Source organism: Myotis davidii, unplaced genomic scaffold (assembly GCF_000327345.1).
Source record: "Myotis davidii unplaced genomic scaffold, ASM32734v1 scaffold332, whole genome shotgun sequence".
Classification (NCBI taxonomy): Eukaryota; Metazoa; Chordata; class Mammalia; order Chiroptera; family Vespertilionidae; genus Myotis; species Myotis davidii.
Window position 1 is genome coordinate 7,967,551 of NW_006285779.1, and position 23,977 is coordinate 7,991,527.

At 44.4% G+C, this 23,977-nt stretch overlaps 1 protein-coding gene and 1 long non-coding RNA gene across 14 annotated transcripts in view; one reads left to right on the plus strand and one right to left on the minus strand.

Moving 5' to 3' along the window:
- SORBS1 (sorbin and SH3 domain containing 1) overlaps positions 1–23,977 on the plus strand; it is a 196,897-nt gene that overhangs the window by 37,851 nt on the left and 135,069 nt on the right. For all 13 annotated transcript variants that reach the window (XM_015559393.1, XM_006756633.2, XM_006756636.2 and 10 more), the window contains exon 2: positions 2,444–2,538. The gene's annotated coding sequence lies outside the window, so the exon portion shown is untranslated. The remainder of the gene's footprint in view (positions 1–2,443; positions 2,539–23,977) is intronic.
- LOC107181967 overlaps positions 17,252–23,977 on the minus strand; it is a 7,067-nt gene continuing 341 nt past the window's right edge. Inside the window, exons 2-3 of the long non-coding RNA XR_001512682.1 lie at positions 18,016–18,019; positions 17,252–17,261 (exon numbers count right to left, since the gene is read on the minus strand). This is a non-coding gene — a long non-coding RNA (uncharacterized LOC107181967). The remainder of the gene's footprint in view (positions 17,262–18,015; positions 18,020–23,977) is intronic.

The following is a 23,977-nucleotide window of genomic DNA, read 5'->3' on the forward strand; positions in this document are numbered from 1 at the left end:
CCCCCCCCCCCCCGCCTCGTTTTGCCTCAGCCTAGGTCAGGAGTGATGCCTTCTCTCTTATCCATGAAGAACAGGACAAGTCCTCCTGGGACACTTTCTCATAAAACCTCCTGCTTGAGGCTTGACTGCATAGTAGATTCTGGCCCTGGAAACCCAGGCCCTGGGCTGGAGACAGGACCATGTTGTGACTGGCACAGGGGAAGACAGTGTTGACTGTCTTCTCAGAGACCTTGTTTCGTCGGCCCTGCAGACCCTGGGGTAGCACTGGTTGCATTGCTGTGGAGCGGGTACACTCTTCTTAAGGGCACCTGTCGAGATAAATTTCCAAGAGTTCACATGCAGGGCTGCACATCGAGTCTCAGCAGATGTGGGGCACATGGCATAAGGAAAGGCTTTTTCAAAAAAAAAAAAAATATATATATATATGGATTTCAGAGAGGAAGGGAAAGGGAGAGAGAGATAGAAACATCAATGATGAGAATCATTGGCTGCTTCTTGCATGGCCCCTACTATGAATCGAGCCTGAAACCCTGGCATGTGCCCTGACCAGGAATTGAACCGTGACCTCCTGGTTCATAGGTTGACGCTCAACCACTGAGCAACATTGGCCAGGCAAGGCAGGGCTTTTTAAGACCTCTGAGGTCATGTGAGATTTGGACTAGGTCTCATTGGAGGGGCTGCTGTCGTCCTTGCTTTTGCCCATGTTGTCCTATGACCTGTAATTCTCACCTTCCCCTCAGTTTGCCGCCTGCCTGCTCCACTCCCATCTCTGCTCAGGACTTCCTCAGGCCTCTGTCCGTGCTGGGAAGCGTCTGTTCACCTCAGCTGCACTGGAAGCCCTGCTCAGTGCTCCCATCACACGGTGCCTGCGCAGGTCTTTACAGTTACCCATTGTTTCCAAATTCTTTCCGAGTGTCTGGGCCCGTACTTTACCCAGACAGAGCAACTTAAGGGAAGGACTGGGGCCTGTTCATCTTTGTATCTCCGTCACCTTGCACACTGCCTGGCGTGTAGCAGGCTCAGTAAATACCTGCTGAGTGAATGAATCAATACATCCGTTGAGGGATGATATAAATAACTCCCACCAAGGGCTTCTAGTTGTGAACATCATTCACTTATTACAGTGCTAGTACCTTGCACGTAAGCTTATTTATAGCCTTGTAAAGGGGAATTTTTCTAGCATAAAGAATATATTTTAGACAGTTTCGGACATTAACTGAACACTTTTGAAGTAGTAGATGCATTGTATTTGTGATAATTATTTTTGTACTTAAAGCAGCAAAATTATTGAAAATTTCACATTCAGAAACAAACCCTTAGGGAACCGGATAGCATTTACTCTTATTTATTTATTTTTTACAAATGAAGGTATGGAGAGCATTTTAGTACAAAGTGGATACTTCTAATGTATTTCCTTGAATTTAGTATTAGCTTTGAGACACACACACAGATCTCTCTCTCTCCCTCCTCTCTCTCCCTCTCTCTCTCTCTCGATCTATCTATCTATCTATCTATCTATCTATCTATCTATCTATTATCTGTCTATATAATATTTATTTTTTTGGCTTCATAATATAAGACTGCTATGCAATGGGGCATAGTGAAAGTTTGTGGATTGGCAATCAAGAGACCTAGATTCTAGAATTAGCTCTACCATTAACCAGGGCATTGGGCAAGTCAGTTCCTGCTTTACATTATAAAGTGGGAGTGGCTGTACTTGTTCAGGGACTGCGAATGTCTACAGCAGTGAGCTTACTAACTTCAGTTGCTATATGTGCTCTACCATTCATTTTCCTCTTGGAACTCACAGCCCCCTTTTCTTCTGTTTTCCCGCTTTTGTTAAAATCATAGGTAGAGAGAAATATTTCTGTACCACAAGAAAAACAGTAATGCAAGGGCAGTGATATTACAATTCCAGCTCTTCTCTGTGTTGAGACACTAGGTAGTGATGGGGACTGTGGCATTGGGATAACCAAACTTGCCTATGAAGGGCAGTTACTACTTAGCATTAGCTGATCATGTTCAGACACAAATATGAGCCCATTTTGAGATCCTCTGATTTTTTTTTTTAAGAGAAGCCAGAGGTATTGGTTCCAGAAGTCTGGGTTTTATGATGTCTCTGTTTAGCTTGGCTTGCATTTTCTAAACATACCCTGTAATTCAATGTAATGCCAGTACAGGCTATATGTGACCCACTGGGCTTTCACTTTGTGCTCCCATTGTACATGATCTCTAGTGCTTCTTTCTGCACAAGATCCAGTGATTCTAAAGGGGACCATTTCAGTTGGTGAACTGAAGATTCTTGTTCTATTGGGGAAGTCAGAATGGGAAGGGAGTGGACTGGAAGAGGGGGGGAGGGTGCCTTGGTGTTTGGGTGGCCTCCTTGGAGAGAGGCCACAGGTGCCTGATTCATACCAGATGTTCTGTATGTTTGTCATTGCAGGACGCAGCATTTGTCGGAAGAGTCTGTGAAACCCTCTCTCTACCCAGAGCTCCAGGACCAATGCATCTTTCCATCGCCCTAAACCACTGGTGAATGTATGTGTGTTTTTCTTCTGCAGTGAAGGGGAATATTTTTTACATTTCAGTGTTACCTTTATTTTTATTTGCAATCAGATAATTTCACAGTTTACAAATGAAAAGGGGGCTGTGAGTTTCCTTTTTGGAAAGAAACTGATTTACTCATTACAACAGGAAACGTGTTGCCTCTGTGCAGTTGAAAGACGCGAAGATATGTGCTTAGCAATAGTGTGTTCCAGAGCTGAGGGGAGGCTGCTTTGAGGCCCGCGGGCTAGCTGATGTTGAAGGTCTTGTGTGAGCTGTGGAGGAGCCAGGAGGCAGGTTGACTGTGCTATGTGATTCCACACACTCTCTTTTGGGGAAAGCTGGCTTGTCTGATGCTGACTGCCTGGTCAGCTCCCTCCATGTGGACCAGGTGCTCTTGTGTCCCTGTGAGACAAACCCCAGTGGCACGACCACCTGAGGAGCTTGCAGGGTGCTGGGCGCTGGAGCGGGAAGGAAGGGCAGGCAGTTGGGACAGGCAGGCCTGGGGTTAGGGACCCATCTCAGACTTGAAAAGCTGATTGCCCAGATTACTGTGTCTAAAGGGACACAGTGGACATTCTGGACCCCGTATAACTGGAGTCCCATCTGATAGGCAGGAAGGCTCTGGGATGGGAGTCCCCAGGGGAGCAGATGGCCTCGGGTGGGTGGGACATTTTACCCATTCAGCAAACATGTGTTAATGCCCTTTCTGTGCCAAGGCACCGCTCTGGGCACTGGAGACAGACTGTGTGCATGTTTCCCTGGGGCTTAGATCTGAGAGAGGGTGACAAACAAGAATGTGAGCTCCTCTGGGGCAGAAGTCTGCTCATTTCATTCACCGCTGTATCCCCAGCTCTGAGAAGAGCACCTTGCTCTTGATGCGTGCTCACTAAATATTGTTTTATGAATGAAATAACTCAATAGGTAATATCATTTCGGGCAGTAATAAGTGATGTAAAAAAGAAGACAAAGTGAGGGGCTGGATGGGGCTCTTTTTGAAAGACTGGTCTGAAAAGGCTTGTGTGGAGTGGGGGCAGGGAGAAAGAGGAGGAGAGATTTTGTACAGAGATCTGAATGGAGTGAAGGGATCTGGGGAGGAGTGTTTAGGCAGAGGGAACAGCAAGCTAAAAGAGAGGCTTTTGATGATGGCGGATCTCGGCATGATAGAGGACCAGGAAGGCAGCCAGTTTGGTTGGCCTTGAGCTGAGGGGTAGTTATAGGAAGGGAGAGTGGTATGGAATGAGATCAGTGGTAGGTGGGAGCCAGATCTTGTAGGCTATGATATGGAGTTTGGATTTTCCTCTAAACGTGATTGGATACCACTGGAGATGTTTGAGTAATCTAGTGATGTGATCCTTTTTGTGCTTCACAATGATTTTTCTGGGTCCTGAGTGAAGAATAGACTTTGGGGGCAAGAGTAGAATCAGTGTAGCCTCCAGGAGGCCCTTCTAGTGGTCCAGGCATGGCTTAGATTGGTGTGGTGGTTCTAGAACAGTGATGGCGAACCTTTTGAACTTGGCGTGTCAGCATTTTGAAAAACCCTAACTTAACTCTGGTGCCGTGTCACATATAGAAATTTTTTGATATTTGCAACCATAGTAAAACAAAGACTTATATTTTTGATATTTATTTTATATATTTAAATGCCATTTAACAAAGAAAAATCAACCAAAAAAATGAGTTCGCGTGTCACAGGTTCTCCATCACTATTCTAGAATGATGTGAAGTGGTGAAGGTCAGGATATATTCAAGAGAGAACCTGCTGGATTGGGTATGGGTGTGAGCAAGAGGAGTTAAGGATGAGTTGGTGATTTGGGGAAGATGGTGTTGCTGTTTATTGAGATGGGGAGCAAAGAGGGAGGTTTAAGGGGACCCTAAGAGTTTTGTTTGGGATATATTACATTTAAGATGTTCACCTGATACCCTTATAAAGATCTAGAGTTGCCTGGGACTGGAAATGGTATCTCTGAGAATCATCCAAATGCAGACGATATTTAAAATGAAGAGACTGGAGATCACCCAGGGAGAGAACAGAGTGATAGGTAAGATGTGAACAGAAAAGAGGGAAGGCAAAGCATGCATTTTCCACATAAAATCTCTACTAAGAAGTTAATGAAGGCACATGCTAGTGAATATATGATTTCATGTAATGCAAATATAAATCATTTAAATAAGATAACATGATATGAGTAGTAACAAAGCCTCTTCTTATATAAAAATATTGGAAATACTGTGACTCCCCTAAAGCAAGAAAATTAATTTTAGTTCAGACATACAGAGAATAGGTAGGTGGTTGCCAGAGGTGGAGGGTAGAGGGGTAGGGAATGGGCAAAATGGGTGAGTCAAAATGTATAATCTTCCAGTTCTATATAATAAAAGGCTAATATTGCAAATTGTCCCCTCCACCAGGAGTTCAGCCTGGAGTTCTCCGGCTGGCTGGGCCCAATCAGCCCCATTCTGTGCGTCCAGCTGGATCCCACCCGTGCATGAATTCTTGCACCTGGCCTCTAGTTATAAAATAAGCAAGTCCTAAGGAAGTAATGTACAGCAGAGCCCAGGGGTGGGCAAACTTTTTGACTCGAGAGCCACAATGGGTTCTTAAACTGTACCGGAGGGCCGGAACAAAAGCATGGATGGAGTGTTTGTGTGAACTAATATAAATTCAAAGTAAACATCATTACATAAAAGGGTACGGTCTTTTTTTTTTAGTTTTATTCATTTCAAACGTTCCGGATCCGGCCTGCGGGCCCTAGTTTGCCCATGGCTGGCATAGCCACTATATTTAATAATATTATATTGCATATTTGAAAGTTCCTAAGAGAATAGTCTTCAAAGTTCTCATCACAAGAAAAAAAATTCTGGAAAAAAACGAAAGGAGAAAGAGAGAGAGAGAGAGAGAGAGAGAGAGAGAGAGAGAGAGAGAGAGAGAAAGAAAATTCTGTAACTATGTATGGTGATGGATGCTATCTAGACTTACTGTGGTGATCACTTCACAGTATATATTAATATCAAATCATTATGGTGAACACCTAAAACTAATACAATGTTGAATGAAAGTCATACCTCAAAAATATATAAAATGAAAGAATATTCATTTTAGAATTACATAAATTTTAAATCTGGTTAGCTAAGTGAATTAGAAACTGCATTTATGCAGTTGGCACAAGGCTGTGCCTTTGGCTGGCAAGCAGAAAGATCCAGCATCCTTTGCCAGTAGCTTGTAAACTACACTGTTCTCTATGTGCACTGGGGCTTTACAAGCTATTTTGATGACTATTAAGTTTAATTCACTGTTAGTGTTTCAGATTTTTTTTCATCCTGTAATCATATCATCCAATAGTTCATTAAATGAAGGTGCACTGAAAAATCAGTCACTTTGCAATAAAAGTTAGATGCGATAACATTTCATGAAGACGGTCAAACAGGCACCATGATTTGCACTACCTCAGTTTAGGAAGTAATTAGGATGTCTTTGAAATGATAAAGAATAAATGCTACAAGATGAAGAACAGCAAAAATACACTCTGATGCTTGTACTAGATCTATATGTTTCCAGTACCACCCAGAGCCCTCTACTGCCATTGAAAATCAGTTCTGAATCCCACACATTCTCAACTATTTGTGGGCTTCTGGCATAAAACACAGCTGTTACATACTGGTTTTACCCATTTTCCAGACAAACTGCCCTGCTGAGCTTTCTGCATAGTCTCATTGGGATCCTTAGTTTTTCCATTTTGAGGTGCATTTCTTTAGTCTTGCTATCTCCTGTCCCCATGGACAATGGGGTCCCCTTCCCACAGTTACCAGCTCAAGGCCTGCCAGCCTCCTCTCTCTTGCCTTGAGCTTGGACCCCGTCTCTTGCCTGCCCTGGTGAGCTCCCCAAGTTTAGCTCTCCCTCCAGGATTTTTGTTTAAAATGTTGGGAAAGATTTTCACTTTTTGCCCAGGCCTGGTCTTCTCAGGAATGACAGAAGAATAGGACTTAGTGCAGTACTGAGAGCAGAGGGATACTGCAGCATTCTTCACTGTGCTGTTGCAAATCACTTGGGAAATGGACAGCCCTAATGTGCTTTTACATGCATTGCAAGACCCTCCTATTTCAGTGAAATATTCTCAATGGGACTTCTTTAGCATCTAATCTCTGAAAAGCAAGCATTGATTGTACAGTGCTCAATATCTGCAACCAGTCATTTATGGCAAAATGAAGGTTTCAGTGAAGTGATATTCATGACTATTGTCATCAACCCTGTTGGTTTTCATTTGTCTTCTGATCCCACAGAATGGAACCTAAATAAGATTAAAAAAGAAATGAAACTTACAGTCATGTTGGGGAGATTTCTCCTCCCGGTTTACTTCTTCAGTAAGTGATTTTAGGAATAAAAGGATGGCACTTTCTTGAGCCCCTAGAGACTTAGAGTGGTGGGCCATTTAAAAAATGGTGGTGTCCTCCTTAAGTTAAAAGCAGAACAGTGCTGCCCCAGCCAGGTAGCTCAGTTGGTTAGAGTGTCATTCAATGCACCAAGGTTGTGGGTTGGATCCCTGGGCAGGGCACTTATAAGAAGCAACCAATAAATGTAGAAATAAGCGGAACAACAAATCGATGTTTCTCTCACTCTCTCTCAAATCAGTCAATGATAAAATTTTTCTTTAAAAAGTAGAACGATGCTTCAGTGCTTGTGTGCATGTAGACCACGCACGTCAAACTTGCAGGCCTCTGCTGTAGCCCATGAGCCGTGAGTTTGACATGCTTGATGTAGACCATCTCAGGATGAGGTGCTGGAGATGAGTAGCCTTGTGGGGAGGGCAGTGGTGTAAGAAGGAGACTTATTTTTCACTGTGTAGCCATTTATACTTCTAAATTTTTTGTGTCATGTTTATGTATTAGCTTTAAAAAAGCATGACAGTATCCCTTTTAGGCTTAATCCACGATCTAGAAATATTTAGAGTTCCTTCACTGCTTGGTTTTCTGAGTGCTCTTGCTCGACGTGTGTTTTGATTGAGGTGATTGCCTGTTCACTGTCCACTGCCTTGGCTTGTTTGAGGCTTCGTGTTCATAAGCAACTTGAGACTAGCATCTTAAAAGTTGAATTTCAAATTTTTGCATATCAGGCCAGTTTCTTTCCTCTTTCCTCCCCTTCTTTCAAAAAGGATTTAAGGCTGTTTCTAGCCAGTATTTTTAAAATATGTTTTTTATTGATTTCAGAGAGAGAGAGGGAGAGGGAGAAGGAGATAGAAACATCAATGATGAGAGAGAATCATTGATTGGCTGCCTCCTGCACACCCCCTACTGGGGATTAAGCCCACAACCCAGCCTGTGCCCTGACTGGGAATCGAAGCATGAGCTCCTGATTCATAGGTCAATGGTCAACCACTGAGCCATGTCAGCTGGGCTAGCCAATATGTTATTCAGCTGTTTTAGACAAATATGGATTTGAAATGACTTATAATTGCCATGAGCTGAGCCACAAATTCTGGCCATTTTAACTGGACAGCTCTCTGCCACCTTCCTGAGCAAAGGCTTAGTGCATTGGAGAACAGGACAGGGCATTGGGAATCTATTGTTTTTGATAGTTTCTGACTCCAAAGTTCAGTCAAATTTAACTAAGGATGTCCACTACTGTAGGAAAATGCTCAAAATGGAATTTGCATAAATTGTCACCTTTCTGAAAGGGGAGGCTAGGATTCAGTGTCTCGGACCCATGCTGCTGCTCACCCACTGCTGCTCAGAGGGTGTGCTGTTGGGGCAGCTTCTGCAGGGGTCATTGTCTGGAAGGACTTCTCTGGGCTGCCATATTGGGTTGTTATTGTGTCCTACAAAGACACGAGACCCATTTCGTAGCAATGACATTTTTTAGGTGTCGATGCTTCTCCAGGAGAGTCACACATTTGCTTTTGTACTTTTTCAACCAACAAGAAAGTTGTATCACAGTTACTGGCCATGTGTAAAGCCAAGATATTTTCTCCTTTTCCATCTAGTGACCACAGATAGAGTGAAATACTAGTACATCTTTTGTCTTTCCTTTCGCCCCATGGTTTGGGGAGGTAAACATTAGCTTGTACTTGGGGTTGTCACTAAAACATGACCAACCTCATCTCCAGTGATTACTGAATGTCGTGGGATGAAATCGTTGATTGCTCCACTAATTAGAAAAGGCACCATCTGATACCTACTTCACAGCAGTGCCCTCATCCTGCAGTATCCTTATCAACACGGAGATGACTCACTGTGTCTTCCTCACTCAGAAAGGATCTTCTCTGGCCTAATTACAGCAGTGATTAAATAAAAAATGGTTCCTGCAGAGGTATGCTTTAAAAATCGACTGCACTATTTGTGCTTGAGCTTGTACAATTGAACTTTCACTGTTACAACCAGACCTGAGGCCCAGTGCACGAATTTGTGCACCTTGAAAGGAACTGTGGGCCGCAAGGCTGTGGTGGGTACAGGGGCAGGTCTCAGCCCATCCTCTGCACCCTTCCCCGGCCCCTCCCGCTGTGGCCCCTGGTTCCCTCTCTGTTGGCAGCCCCTCTCCCACCGCTGCCGCTCCCATGTGCTGACATCACTGGCCTCGCTCGCATCTGCTGATGGCATGGAGCGATTGGGGCCAGCACCAGCAGCAAGTATGAGCAGGGCCGGTGCTGTCAGTGGGTGTGAGCAGCAGCTGCTGCCCCAATTACCCTTTAGGAAAAGGGAGAGGTGGAGAAGCCCTCAGGGGCGATTGGGCCCAGCAGCTGCCGCTCACAACCGCTGATGGCACGGACTGTGGGTGCGAGCAGGGCCGGCAGCGGGTGCAAGCAACGACTCTGGCGCTGGCAGCGGGTGTGAGCGCTGGGCGGGACCGCGGCATGCGGGAGCAAAGAATTTTCAGTAACCATTAGAGGCTCACTCCGATGACTGGGACCAGCGCCCTGCCTTGGTCTGGTGCCCCCTGCTCACCTACTCCACCATTCCGCCACAGTCGACGCCCGCCATGTTCCACGCATGCCCCCAGGTGGTCAGCGCATGTCATAGCTACTGGTTGTTCGATTGTTCCGCCATTCGGTCTATTTGCATATTAGGGTTTTATATAGCTAGATAGGTATTGGTTCATTGGTTCTTAAGCTTTTGGAGAAGAGGGGTCAAGAATTTCTCTAAGACACATACACAATTTGCATATATAATAATGTTTCACTTTCAGGACGTGACATTCCCCAGCCAGTTATCAAGCCTTCTAACTTAGTCACACAAACCATTAGCATACCATAGTAATAGTGATTGTGTTTGGATAGCTCTGAGGGGCAGTTACCTGCTCTAGAATGGCATTTCTTTCTTTTTTTTAAATACATTTTTATTGATTTCAGGGAAGAAGGGAGAGGGAGAGAGAGATGGAAACATCAATGATGAGAGAGAATCATTGACTGGCTGCCCCTTGCATGCCCCCTACTGGGGATCGAGCCTGCAACCTAGGCACATGCCCTTGACCGGAATCAAACCCGGGAGCTTTCAGTCCACAGGCCAACGTTCTAGCCACTGAGCCAAACCAGCCAAGGCTGGCATTTCTTTTTAAAAAATACTATTTTTATTGATTTCAGAGAGTAAGGGGGAGGGAGAAAGAGATAGAAATATCAGTGATAAGAGAGAATCATTGATCACTGCCTCCTGCACGGCCACCACTGGGGATCAAGCCCACAACCTGGGTATGTGCCCTGACTGGGAATTGAACTGTGACCTCCTAGTTCATCAGTCGACACTCAACCACTGAGCCACACTGGCAGGCTAGAATGGCATTTTTATTCAACGGAGAAAATTTAGGGAAGATAGCTATGTTCAAGGCAGCCTAATTTTGATGAAATTTGCAACTTCCAGAATTATCCCAGCATGGACTCAAAACTTGGAAACACTCTTGTATGAATTGCTATTGTTTTTATTTTATTTTTTTAAAGAAATGGAGATACCTGTAACCTTTTTGCTTTCTAACAGCTAATTTCATTTTTTTTCTCAAGTTCATTCATTCCTCCTTCCCCCTTCCCCTGGCCAAGAGAAAGGTTGTTATAGGAGAATATAGGTTTTTTTAAAAAGGATATAGAGACCAGCCTTCATTTTCCAACAAAATTTGTGTTTCTAGATGTGCATTTGTTCTCTGAGTTAATCACATTTGTAGCATTCTGTGCTTTGTGGCAGTTTGCAAACTAGATGTCCACAAAACACCAGTGTTTTAAAAGTTTTTGAAGTGGCTAGCATTGTAAAGGTCAGGAAATTTCACATAGTATGATTTCTAGCTTCACTTGACAGTTAGACAATCTAGCAGTATGGGCCATATTCTTGCATGGAACAGTGTGGGCTAGAGTGGAACCAGCAGTTGTCTCTGCATGTGGGGGCATGCGAGCCCCCATTTGCTGCAGTCCCCACACCACCCTTACCTGTTTGACCTTCTCTGACGTTTTGCTTTATAACCCCTCACTTAGAGTTTCAGTTTAAAGTTTTATCTTGAAAAATCAAGGGATCTTGAGGTTCAGCAAAACATCATTTTGGTATCCTCCTTTTTAAGTAATAGAAACTAAATTTAAAACGATAGGGAGAAAAATAGTTGGAGCAATGGAGTTGTGAAACCAATGTTTTCCTCCTTAAAAAAGATTTGTGCATTTTTAAGCAAGAGGGGAAGGAAAGAAAGCAATAATATAATTTTTGTGTTCTTTAAAAATACCAAATCATTATATTAGGTTTGAAATGTATCATGTACTCGGTGTAATGCGGTTTACTCATAAAATTACCATGTTGGGAACATTTATACAAATCTACTAATTACATTTCCTTTTAAATATTTCCAGCATTTTTTTCCTTTCAAATAAAACTGAACTACTGAACTTGAAGTAGCTGACCATTCCTTAGTTTGTTTCCCTTTTTACAGTAAGGAGACAAAAATGTAAAATTAGACAACAGAAGTCACCATTTTAGGGAGAGAAAGTCGTTAGTTTTTTGGAACCTGGTGCCTTCCAAAGCACCCAGTAGATCACAGGAAAGGAACTTCACATAAACAAGACAAAGTCAACAAAGCAGCCCAACACTTCAATAGCATGGGAATTGAAGCCCTTTTTATGAGCTATTGTGATCAGCAGTTTCTGTTTCTCCTGAGAATGCCTTTTTCCTCCTAAAATCATTATTGTAAACTTCTGGAAACTAGATGCTAGCCAGGATGGAGACAGCACCTTGATCTTTCTTCGTTTTTAGCTTCTTTCTTTTAGGGTGAGAGCTCATGATGGACGCTTGGTATGCTGGGCAGGCCGTGAGGAGGCTGGAATTTTCACCCTGGCCACCTGCCCGGCGCTGACTTGCCACCTACCCCAGGACAACCTAGGGTGGTTTGTTTCTTATATAAAAGGAGATTATGTTTGGGTTTCCCGCACACTAACAATCTAGAATTCTCTGTTCTGTCCCATGCTGCACCCCGTGCTGGGCGTGCGCTCTGGGAAATGGGGTGCTGGCTGCGGAACACGGAGGAACTGCGTATAATGAGTTTTGTGCTCACAGCACTGGGAGAGAACTCCGGTGCTCTGCTTAGTAGATGGCACAGAGGTGGACGAGGCAGACAAGTTTGTATGTTCTTGGCATTCATCCTATAGACTATTTCTGAAGCCTGTGTTCCCAGGTTGATAAGCTGACCCATGTTCACTGGTTGACCACCCTAACACTTGAACTTTATAATTTTATTTTCCTTTATTTAAAAAAATTCTTATTTTGACTTATTTTATTAAGTTATCTCTTTTAGTTTCTCATTATAATTGACATTCAATATTAGTTTCAGGTGTACAGCAAGCATAGTGGTTAGACATTTATGTAATTTATGCAGTGATCCCCCTACTTTTCCTTTTTTTCTTTTTGGTAGATCTAACACCAGTTGCATACCATCTCTTGACTATTGTGAGTCAAAATTGTTTACCAGAACAGAAAATAAATGGCAGACAAAGTCTTTAGTAAACAGACATGTTGTAGAATATGCCCAACACAGGATGGTGCCTGGGGGCTGCTGAGGGTGTTTCACATGGGGGCTGTGTCAGCAACTGGCTGAGTGCACGATGTGCTGCTTTTCACTGGCTGAGAGCCTATAACGGCACTTAGAGCATGGAAAAATAAATACACGCGGTATAATATGTATGCAATGTATATTAAACTGAGTATGTGCTTTATATTAAATATATTGTGTTTGTTTTAGGAATTTTATTTCAGAAATAAATGGCACTAAAATGATTCAGTGCTGCTTGGGTTGGCATTAAATGGGCCGCGTGTGTGGGGGCAGAGCAGGGACCAGAGCCCCCAGGCTCGAGAAGACCTTGCCATTGTGTTACAGAAAGGATCTTCTGGGCAGAATGCTAGGCTGCATTCTTGGTTCACATACCTGAAGACACTGTGTTTTGCATCTCTTTAGAGTGCCTCTTCAACATCAGATTCCTTTACTCATTTATTCAGCCAACAGTTATGGAATTGCTAATAATATTTGCATGCGTAGCACATCCATATACCTTAGCGGCTGAGGCTTAGCCCATTTCAGTGCTCCTTGCACAGCCCGGTCAGGTGCATGGGCAGCAGCCTGCATTGGTTGAGGACTGTGGTTTCTGATTTTCACTTTATTTTGTACTGTGAGCAGAGGTACACACAGCTTGGCCTGCCTGGCTATTTAGGAAGGAACTTGGGATAGGTGGGCAGAAGGGTTGCTATGGGAGCTGTGCTTGGACAGTCAAGTGCAGGAACAGAGGTGGGAATCATCTACTGAGCATGAGTGGGGTGTTTGGGATGCGGTTGCAGCTCTGAGGAAGGTGGAAACTATTTGGAACAGCTGCCAGGGGTTGGGCAGTAGGGGCTGAGCAAGCACTGAAAGCAAGGCCAGCTGAGTGCCTGGGAAGAAGCCACAACGCACAGCAGGTGTAGCCTGCTGCCTGGTCAGGGACAAAGGAGAGGCTGGGGGCAGGGGTTGGGTGGTTGCTTGGTGGTTGACCTGGTGTTGGCATATACCAACCCTAAGAATGTTGCTGTACAGGGAGATGTTAAGGTGAGCAGCAGAGAAAGTGGGAGACCAGTGAGTGCTGGGCAATAATAGCTCTTCTTAGCATGGCTTATAAGACCCTTTATTTCAGAACTGCTCCCACCATGCATGCGCCATTGGGCCATTCCTGTGTCCTTCGTGCATATTACTCTTTCTCCCTTTCCTTTGGCTTGGTTACCTCCTACTTCAGGTGCCAGCCTGGGCATCATTCCTGGGAAGCTGTTCTTGATTGATTGCCCTCTCCCTCATTCTCTGCTGGGTCAGCTGACCTCTCACCTTTCCACATGTCTTCCCCTCTCTACTCTAGAAGCTGTCTACAGGCTGCTGCTGTATGTAGATCAGAAGATTCCTTGAGGGCAAGACTGTTCTAGTTAGTACCTAGAAGAGCACCTGACATGCAGAAAGTGTTCAGCAAATGCTTGCTGAATGGAGGCATAGCTGCCTTGCTGCAGTGTTAGTAGTACAACAGAATGTTAGAGCTGGAAGAAAATGACTACATCAGCTCATCCAACTTATTTTAAAGTTCACACAGATCTGAATCTCAGAGAGGCTGAGTGCCTGATCTGATGTCACACAGCTTGCTGGAGGCAGAGCCAGGATTCAAGTTCACCTCTTCTGATTCCAAATGCCACGTTCTTTCCACTCGACCACAACAGTCTCCAAATGTGCCTGTGATGACGTCTAAGTGTGTGAAGATGCAGGCCTCTGCCTCCGCTTAGCTCCTGTTTAGAGCCTCTGCCGCTATTCAAAGCCATCTGTTATCTCATTTTTCTGGCGGGAGGAAAACAGTGTCCTGACAACCCGAGGAGCTTTTCCTCTCGCGGTGCCAGGTTTACAACAGCCCTTACCTCACTGCTTCCCCTTCCCTTTCCGGGTTTGTCCTAGTTTATCTTTGGTTGGGGTAAGCATCAGCAACTGTTTCTAAGTAAACAGAGGAACCTCCGATTCCGGTTTGTGGTTTAAACATTTAGTGATTTTTGCCTTAGCCTGTCCCCCTTCTGGCTGCTATCACTGCTTCTCCGGTCTCCAAACGGCCCGGGCGAGCACGTGTTAAAGGCTGGTAGTTTCCTTGTTGGAGCAAAAGCACTGAAAAAGGGAAGCCCGAGGAGAGAGAAAGCGGACACTATTCTGAACCGTTTTGTATCAGTAAAAAAAAAAAGTCAATCTGTAGGTTTCCAGACCCGTCCAGGGAGAATGGGACACAAGGGAGAATGTCTAGAAATGCTTGCTCGCATATTTTCTGCCATCAAACCTTGCCTGAGCTTTTGGACAATATTTGATGTTCACAGTGCTCTAGGGTTAAAGTCTCAGCGTGACAGGGCGGGGTGTGGCTCGATCCCTTACTGCCTGTTCATGGATGACGCAGTTTTGTGAGGTTGGTTCCAGCTCACTGCAGATCATCTGTGCTCTCACCCCAACACCCTTGGTCCAAAGTATCTCACACTCAGTTCCAGGAGGTCTACTCACTGAGCTCTGGGGGTGGGGGAGACTGGTTTAAACCTTTGGGCTCTGTTAACTAACCAAAGAGTACATGGCAAAAATGCCCAGTTGGGAAAAAGTGCTGTAGAGACCGGGGTCTTTCTTATTTATTTAGAACAGGGTCTTTCAGTTCTTCATTACGTTAGGGAGCTCTGCAATACTGTCGCCCTTTAGTACTTCCATATTCCCCTCCCTTTAAAAATATATATATATATTATTGAATTTTTACAGAGAGGAAGGGAAAGGGAGAGGGATAGAGAGCTATAAACATCGATTCATCTGCCTCCTGCATACTCCCTACTGGGGATGTGCCTGCAACCAAGGTACATGCCCTTGACCGGAATTGAACCTGGGACCCTTCAGTCCGCAGGCCAATGCTCTACCCACTGAGCCAAACCGGTCAGTGCTCCCCTCCCATTTTTATAAAAAAATTAAGAATTAGAAATTCCAGCTCAGAAATCCTGTGGCTTGGAACAAACCCAGTGTCTTTGGTCTGAGGGGTTTCTGAAGCCACTTGGGACATTTTGGGCTCTCAGCCACATGGAGCCTGTTTCTGAATCTCCCTGGGCTAGTCTTGAGTTCCAGGTACTGAGCTGGAAGGACATCAGCCAAGGGTCTGGACTGCGCCAGGAAATCTTTTGATTTGCTATATTCTCTGGTTGGCATCGACTCATTTCCTTCAGGGACGTCCCCTTCCTTGGAAAAAAATATCTCCAAAGATGCTCGTCTGACTGATGAGCTAAGAAGGCATTCCAGCCAGGCGATTCCATTCAGGGATCTTGGCTTGTTACTCACAGGTCACTGGGTGAGAAGGATGTCACCACATTTAAGATGCTCCAGACACCCACTCCTCCCTGCCCCATCCCTGCTGGCAGTGGGACTTCGCTGGTTAGTTTTGAAAGTGACAATCTTGAGACAAACAGCTCTGACTGTAGCAAGTATGGAGCAGAAGGTGTTTCTAAGGTGTCAGCCATCACTGCTGGCTTGTGACCTAAACATGTATTCTAAGAGGGGGCCTCTCTTCAGCCCCAACCCCAAGCTCTCCTCCAGGTGTGTGTAATTTTTCTGCATGGTGCCATCAATGAGCATTAGAAGAGATTCTGCTGGCATCCCAGAGTTGTGTTGGGATCCCCTCCAGAAGTTCTCTGAGGATCATTGCCAGGACCCTAATACAACCAAGACTTAACTACTCTTTTCAGTAACCGCATCTGGCTCTTAGTTCATGTGGAATATGTGGTTTCCCCCAGAAATATGTAGACTCCGCATGCACCCAACTTACATTTAGTCTTGTTAGATTTGATTCATCCTATGTCCTATGAAGAACTTTTAAAATCCAGCTTTTGTCATCTAACAAGCAGATGTATCCCTCATCTCTGTCACCTCTAGACACAAGTCATGGACCAGAATGTACCAGGACAGGGCTAAATCCACATGCCTGCGGTCTGATGCTTCAGTCATCTATATATAAATCCATTTAATTGCTCATGTTTCTTTCGTCATATTCACAAGAATATCATGGGACTCTGTTAAAGGCTGGCTCAACTGAAGTTACAGTCATCTGAACTATTGGTCTAATCTAAGTTTAAAAAAGGAATTCGTTGCCTTGGCCGAATGTGGCTCATTTGGTTGGGCGTCATCCAGTGAATCGAAAGGTTGCTGGTTCAGTTCCCAGTCAGGGCACATGCTTGGGTTATAGGCTCAATCCCTGGTGGGGGGCATGCATGCAGGAAGCAGCCGATTGATGTTTCTGCCTCTCTCCTTTTCCCTTCCCCTCTCTCTCAATAAAAACAAAATATAAAAATAAAGGAATTGGTTAATTTAGTACTTATTTGTAGTGCACCTGTGTCTGTTCTTGGTGGTCACCACCTTTTCTTTTCTTAGGTATTGAATAGATATTTAACACTCCAGGCTAGAATTTTTCTGGACATTGATGCCAGGCTTTTTGGTGTGTACATCTAGAACAGTGGCTCTCAACCTTCCTAATGCCGCGACCCTTTAGTACAGTTCTTCATGTTGTGGTGACCCCCAGTTTCATTGTTACAAATTGACAATAATTAAAGCATAGTGATTTATCACAAAAACAATATGTAATTATATATGCGTTTTCCGATGGTCTTAAGCGACCCCTGTGAAAGGGTCATTCGACCCCCAAAGGGGTCGCGACCCACAGGTTGAGAACCGCTGATCTAGAACTTCCCTCCTCATCCTTCAACATTGTTCCTTCCTGGAGGATTACCGACACTCGCATCTTGACTGTCTGTGTATGGATTCATTTGAGCCTGAAAACCTGACTTGATTTAGGAGCTGTGGCTCTGCTTCTGGCTCCACACCTGTCTTCTGCTTCGTCATCTTCCAGAGTTGCCTTTTCCAGTATGAAGAACGTGCTTGCAGATGGAGGAGGTAGAAACAGCACGGCGAGGAGCCATTTCTCTGGTCTCTGCAGCTGTAACATTACACCTCTGCCCCAAGCAGGTCTATTACTTCTTTGCTTCCCTTCTTGCTCTGATCGAAGCTTTAAAAACAACAAAACCCACTCACCCCAATGCTTATTCAAATTGCTGATATTTTCACTCATCCCAGGCTTTTTAGCCTTTTGGACTTGCTTCTGACTGATAACTTGCACTGACATCTGTTTAGCTTTAACTGTTTCTCCTCCCGTGGCCCAGACATGACATGCCACTAGGCAGCGGTTCTCAATCGGTCGGTCGCGACCCCTTTGGCGGTCGAACGACCCTTTCACAGGGGTCGCCTAAGACCATTCTGCATATCAGATATTTACATTACGATTCATAACAGTAGCAACATTACAGTTATGAAGTAGCAACGAAAATAATTTTATGGTTGGGGGTCACCACAACATGAGGAACTGTATTAAAGGGCCAGAAGGTTGAGAACCACTGCACTAGAGCATCTCGTGCTAGGAGTGCTTTGCTGCTACTTACAGCGCTTTCCCGGGCTCTCCTGGCTCCAGTCCTCACCACCCTTTTGGGACCACAGGATTTTTCAACGAGCTCAGAAACCTCTACTCTGTTTGCCCATCCGAGAACTTCACTTCTCACCATCGACTTCTCTAATTTTAAGTGTGACAGGCTCTCCAGGCTGCCTGGAGTAAGCATGCAGGACCAAGTTAGTGACTCAGGACAAGATTCAGCCCTGCCAACTGCTCATAACTTATTCCCACCCCGACTCCCGGGGAGACCATCAGAGCTCCCACCCAGGGCAGGGCTGGGCTAGGTCCACCAGTACCTCCGCCAGGGCTGAATTCTCAGCCTGGGCCTCTCCCTGAGCTGAGGCACAAAACCAAGGTCGCCCAGCCCAGGGTCAGAACCAAAAGAAGGAAACAGGGCAGGGATGGGCCAGCGGAGAAAATGGGCTGCCTGAGCTGGAGCTGGACATCTGGGGAATAGAGAAGAGGGCGAGGTTTGAGTCTTGCTTGTGATGGCTATGAGGACTGCATAAGCCAGGGCCCAGGCAGCAGGGGTTCCACTTTTCTGCAAGATGAGTTCAGTGTGGGCAGAGTGCCCTCTCACAGAGTTGCCCATACTGTTTGGGATGAGTAAGTCAGAGAGCAGCTCTGTCCTGGCACCTGGAAGTGCCTTGCATTTCCTCATTTCAGTCTTGCCATTCCTATAAAGAAAAGCTTCTTAACTTCATTATTACAGATTTAGGATCCTTAGAACTCGGGCTGGGTTGAAATTTATCTCTTTGTTGTCTATAGACAAGGATTTACTAAGAAAAAAGCTCAGTGAGGGATGTTGATTTACGGAAAGATTTTTAAAGGGCCCACTTTAGGAATGTACATTTGCATATAAACAATGAAAGTGCTAATTAAAATGATTCTCACATAGTCATTTCAGCAGCAAGGGGACTGCTGCTTGGCAACCCTTGTAGAATGGAAGTGAGTACTTGGAAATAATAAAATATTGCGTCTTCCATTTGTCTAACCAACTAAGACATGCGAGCACCTATTTGCAAGGCACTGTGTGTGAGAACCAGGGGTGGGGGGTGGTCAAGAGTATAAAACCTAATACTCCCGGGACATGAGACTGCCATGAAAGTCCAGGGAGAACTGGGGTCAGATGGTCATCCTGAGACGTTGAAAGTTCACTAGGAATGAACAAAGTACCTAACACATGCTACCTATTCAGATCGACCACACCTGTTCACATTGTTTTAAAAACCATGTTAGCATTCTGTCTGCCCCGTGGGGCTTTTTCAAACCCTTCAAATCAAGCAGTCTGATTCCCTTTTGGAACTATATCCTGACATTTAAAATATTTCAGTTCTCGTCCTCCTTATTGGCATCAGTTATCCCGGGGCACCTGCTGTGTGCAGGGCTCCAGATGCCGGGGGAGCGTGGGAGGGGCTGACTTAGGCTTGAAGCGATAGGAGAGTCTTTCTGCTCTGAGGGAGCACCACCACCTCCTTAGCTTTTTAAAAAGTGGTGTTTTAGAGCCCAGTTGGTGCAGAGTAAATATTTGTGGATCGGTGTTTACTCACTACGTGGTTAAGTGTACAGGGTCTGGAGTCACATGAACTGGGTTTCAAACCCTGGCTCTGTGCCATATGCTTCCTTTATGATCTTATCTGGGCTGTGACAACCTCTGAGCCTCACCCTCCTGGCTTGTGGCATTGGGTTTAATAGGAGAGTATTCATAATAATAGCAATGATGATGCTGATGCTACGCTGCATGGTATACTGTATAGTTGCACATACTCTGGAGTTGGACCACGAAAGTTTTTTTAAAAAGATATCTTTTTATTGATTTCAGAGAGGAAGGGAGAGGGAGAAAGAGAGAAACATCAGTGATGAGAGAGAATCATTGGTCAGCTGACTCCTGCATGCCCCGCTACTGGGGATAGATCTCACAACCCGGGCATGTGCCCTGACCAGGAATCAAATTGTGACCTCCTGGTTCATAGGTCTGTGCTCAACCACTGAGCCACGCTGGCCGTGTGGTACCAGACCGCCAAAGTTCAATCCCACTTCCTAGTTATGTAACATTGACAAACTTATTGAGCCTCTCTGGGCCTTAGATTTTTATCCATGAAGCAGGGATAATAATAATAATACTTACATTGTAGAGTTGTTAAAGTAAGAATTGCACAGTATCTAATGCCTGGCGTACAGTGTTATAATGTTCGCTAAAGTTTAAAAACCATAAAACCATTGTTAATTATTTCATCTTGATTCTTATAGAATTCCTGTGAGGTTAGATGGGCAAGTATTACTCCCCATCCCCTATTTTGTTGTTGTTACTGTATTGGAGTATAAAAATGAGATTCTGATGTGTTAAAATGGTTTGCTGAAGGGTAGCTGGCTGGCAAGTATTAAAACGGGGACTGTTTGCTAAGGTGGCCAGTTTACACCTCTTCCAGATTCCAACTGCCAGGGTATTTGCTGTAAGAGAAGGCACAGGTGCCCCTGTACACATTGATCAAGGCCACGTGAGCGTGAGTGAAAATCTTCAGGCTTCGACAGAGTAAATCTGGAGGCAAATAAATTTGAGGCAAGTGAATAGTGGGCCTCCCTCTTCTGCCCCCACACTCTCACTCAAATGTGCTACAACCCCCTGGCCTAAGGCTAACGGTGCTCTCTCGGAGGTACAGCATTGAGCTTGTACCCTCGCATTGGACCTCTTCCAGAGGTGGACAGTTTACCCTCTTTCAGGTCCTAACTGCCTTAGGTAGTGTTGCCTGCTCCCTGGCTGCACTCCCTTTGGAGACCACAAGATTCTACTGTATGTATGTACCTGATTTCAGAACACCTCAAAGCAGCTGTTTCACTCAGGTCTAAATAGGCATCCTGCCCCTCCTTGGCCTTTATATTTGGTGTTGAAATTCTTCATCGCTTGTGAGGAACTTAATTATGAAAGCATTGTATCGGGGACTGGGAAAATAGCCTAACAACACTTGCATGTGCCAAACCTCTTGTCACTTAGGCAGATATCTTTAAAATATTTCGTGTTTATACTATCAGCAATAAAAAAATATTAAAAATAAAATGTTTTGTGTTTGTTCACAAACATGGGCACTTCTTGAAAATGCTGCAACATAAGGGGTTAAAATGTAAGTATCACCCTATAGGAGTAGTGAAAGGTGCTTTAGTACTTAAGTCCTATTTTTGAGCGCTGGAATTCAATTCCTTCCTGTTGCCAGCTGAACCTGGGGCTGATGTATTACATGAAAATATATTCCTATCTTCAATCGGGGACAACAGGACATTCTGTCCTCCAAATTTCAGTGTTTGAATTGGGTGTTGCAGGAAACTTGGCACCCTGTCTTTCTTTTCAAAATAATAAACAGAGATGATGTCGCCTCAGGTTTCATCTGATAGGGCTTAGATGCTATTGCCTCATAAAGGCTGATTCATAGACAAATGGGGACTAATTATAGTAACTCAAAAATAATGTCCCCGTTTAAATTTGGCAAGGCAAGATGCCTTGCATGTTTTGTAGGACATGAGAGATTCCGTTTCTTTAGTGGCATGAAGGTGACATACCCATTTCTATTTTAGCCCCACAGTGGTTGTGCTGGGTCATTACCTGCCATCATGGCTTTATTTTTTAAGGGATTTCTCATGCTCTGTCCTGCATACTCATGCACAGACACTGAAACACCTCGTACAGCCATCTACACAGGGATTTATTTCCTGCTGTCTGTCTACTGCATTTTTTAAGAAACAAGAGTCTGAGTTTAAGAAAGTGGATGGCATTATATTTTTCTTTTCTTTTTTTAGTTCTAAGCCTTTCAGAATCTCTATTATGAAAAATTGCAGGAAATTAACTTTTTTGTCTGGAGTGAATAGAGAATTGTCAGAGAGAGACTGTTCTGATCTCTTTGACTCCACTTGCCCTGAATTAGGTTAGAAAGCAAATCATTGATTTTCTTCAAATAGTTTTTGATTTTAAATTTGTTTCAAATAAATAGGTGATATGTGACCATGTTCAGTATTCAAAAATGAGAGAAATGTTTGTAGTGAAAGTAAGTCTTCCATCTCTCCCGTATCCCGGTGCCTGGTTCTCTCTTCGAAGCAACTCTGGGCACCAGTTCCTTGGAGCTGTTCTGGAGGTTTTCTCCGCGAATATAAATATGTGTGTCTCTGTGTTTTCCTCACACAAATGACATCATGCTCTTCACAGTGTTTTACACTTGGCATTTCTTTTTAACCACAGTCTTAGAAGTCATTCCATCTCACATTTCAAGCTACCTCACAATCTCTCATAGTTTTATTATTTTCATTGAGTAGATGTGTCATAACACACAAACAGTCGCCATGGGTGGTATTTATTTAGACTTATCTAATCTTTTGCCCCTAAAATCACGGTATAATGGTAATCTTGTACAGCTGCCAAAGGATTGGCGCTCCGTCTCCGTGGATATGAGAGTGGGCTCTGGAGCCCAGAGGCCTGGGTTTAAAACTCAGTTTCTCCATGTTTGCCTCACACAAATGGCATCATGCTCTTCTGTTGAACTCTCTGGTCTTGGCCATTACTTAATCCCTGTGCCTCGGTTTCCTCTTTTCTGAGAGAGTATTCATCTCATAGGCAGTATGCGATGATTAAACACACTAAAGCTTAAAGTCCAGTGCCGGGCATGTAGACAGATCTGTATGTGTTTATTAGTATTATCATACTATGTGATGTGGAAACTCCTGGATCCTAAGATGTTCCTACCTCTGAATGTTTCTGAACCACTCTGAGTGGCTTTTAGGAGCCACAACACAGTTTTAGAGCCTGTGGACTGTCTCCTAAATTTACTGAAATGCCATGTTCATCCTCCCCTCCCCCACTTCCTTGTAGCTTTTGTGTAACATCCTAGAGGAGAAAAAGCTAGATTTCAGGCCATTATACTCATGTGTCCAAACCCCTACAAAGGCCGAAATGTATTGCCCCCTGGTGATAATTTTTAACAAATAGTCCAGAACCCCCCCTCCCCACTGCCATACTTAACTAATTTTGAACTTTATGATACTTAAATATTTTACATTTTGGCAAATATGTAGCGTGTGTGTGTGTGTGTGTGTGTGTGTCTCAAATTTAGTGATTTCACCATGTTTTAATTTACAAATTAAATCTTTGGAAAAGACTGGAGAGTATACTTACCCTGATTTAGTTGACTTTGATGGTGGAAGTTTACAGGATCTCATGTCACTTGTAAGTCTGATAGCATCAAAGACCACCACTTTCAGATTCAGACAAACCAGAGCTAAAATCCCCATGTTGGTGTTGCTAGCTGTTTGACCTGGAGCAAGTAACTTAAGCTTCCACGGTGTTGGTTCCCCATCTGTAAAGGGAGACATTGATCTAGCCCATAGGACTTTGTGAGGATGACAGGAGAAGGTATGTGAAGAACCCAGCAGTGTATGGCACAGAGCAGGTGCTTTCAAACCATCTAATGGTTCCTCTCCTGCGCCCGCTTCCTCCCGCCACACCACAGGCCCTGGGAGTAACCGCCTCCACCTTAAACTCAACTCCTCTGCACTCTTTGAGTTTGCCTTATGATGTCACCTGTGTGCTTTTTCTCTGCCTTGACTGAGAGGGCCGTGTATGTCTCAGTTGTCACTTGCATCCTACCTTATGTTAACCCAATGTCAGATGTTCAGTGAATGCCAGCAATGGAGTGAGTGAGAGATAGGCTTGCCGTTTTCCTACCCCAGGGAGGTCATTACCATTTCTTTGAAAAGTAGTAGCTAGCAACAGTATCGCAAGATTCGATCGGGAGCCACAGGGAGTATGGTAGCCCCTGAAGTGATCACAGAGAATGGTATTTTCATTCTTGGTTATTCCTTTGAGGAAATTTGCTATAGCCAACTCATGAAAATTATTTTCCCAGATTTTTTTTGAGGGGAAGGGTGAGGTGGAAGGAATGTCTAGAAACTGTTCCATTTCATCAAAGCTCCAGGCACCTGCAGGAGGACTGTTTGCTGTCTCCTCCCCC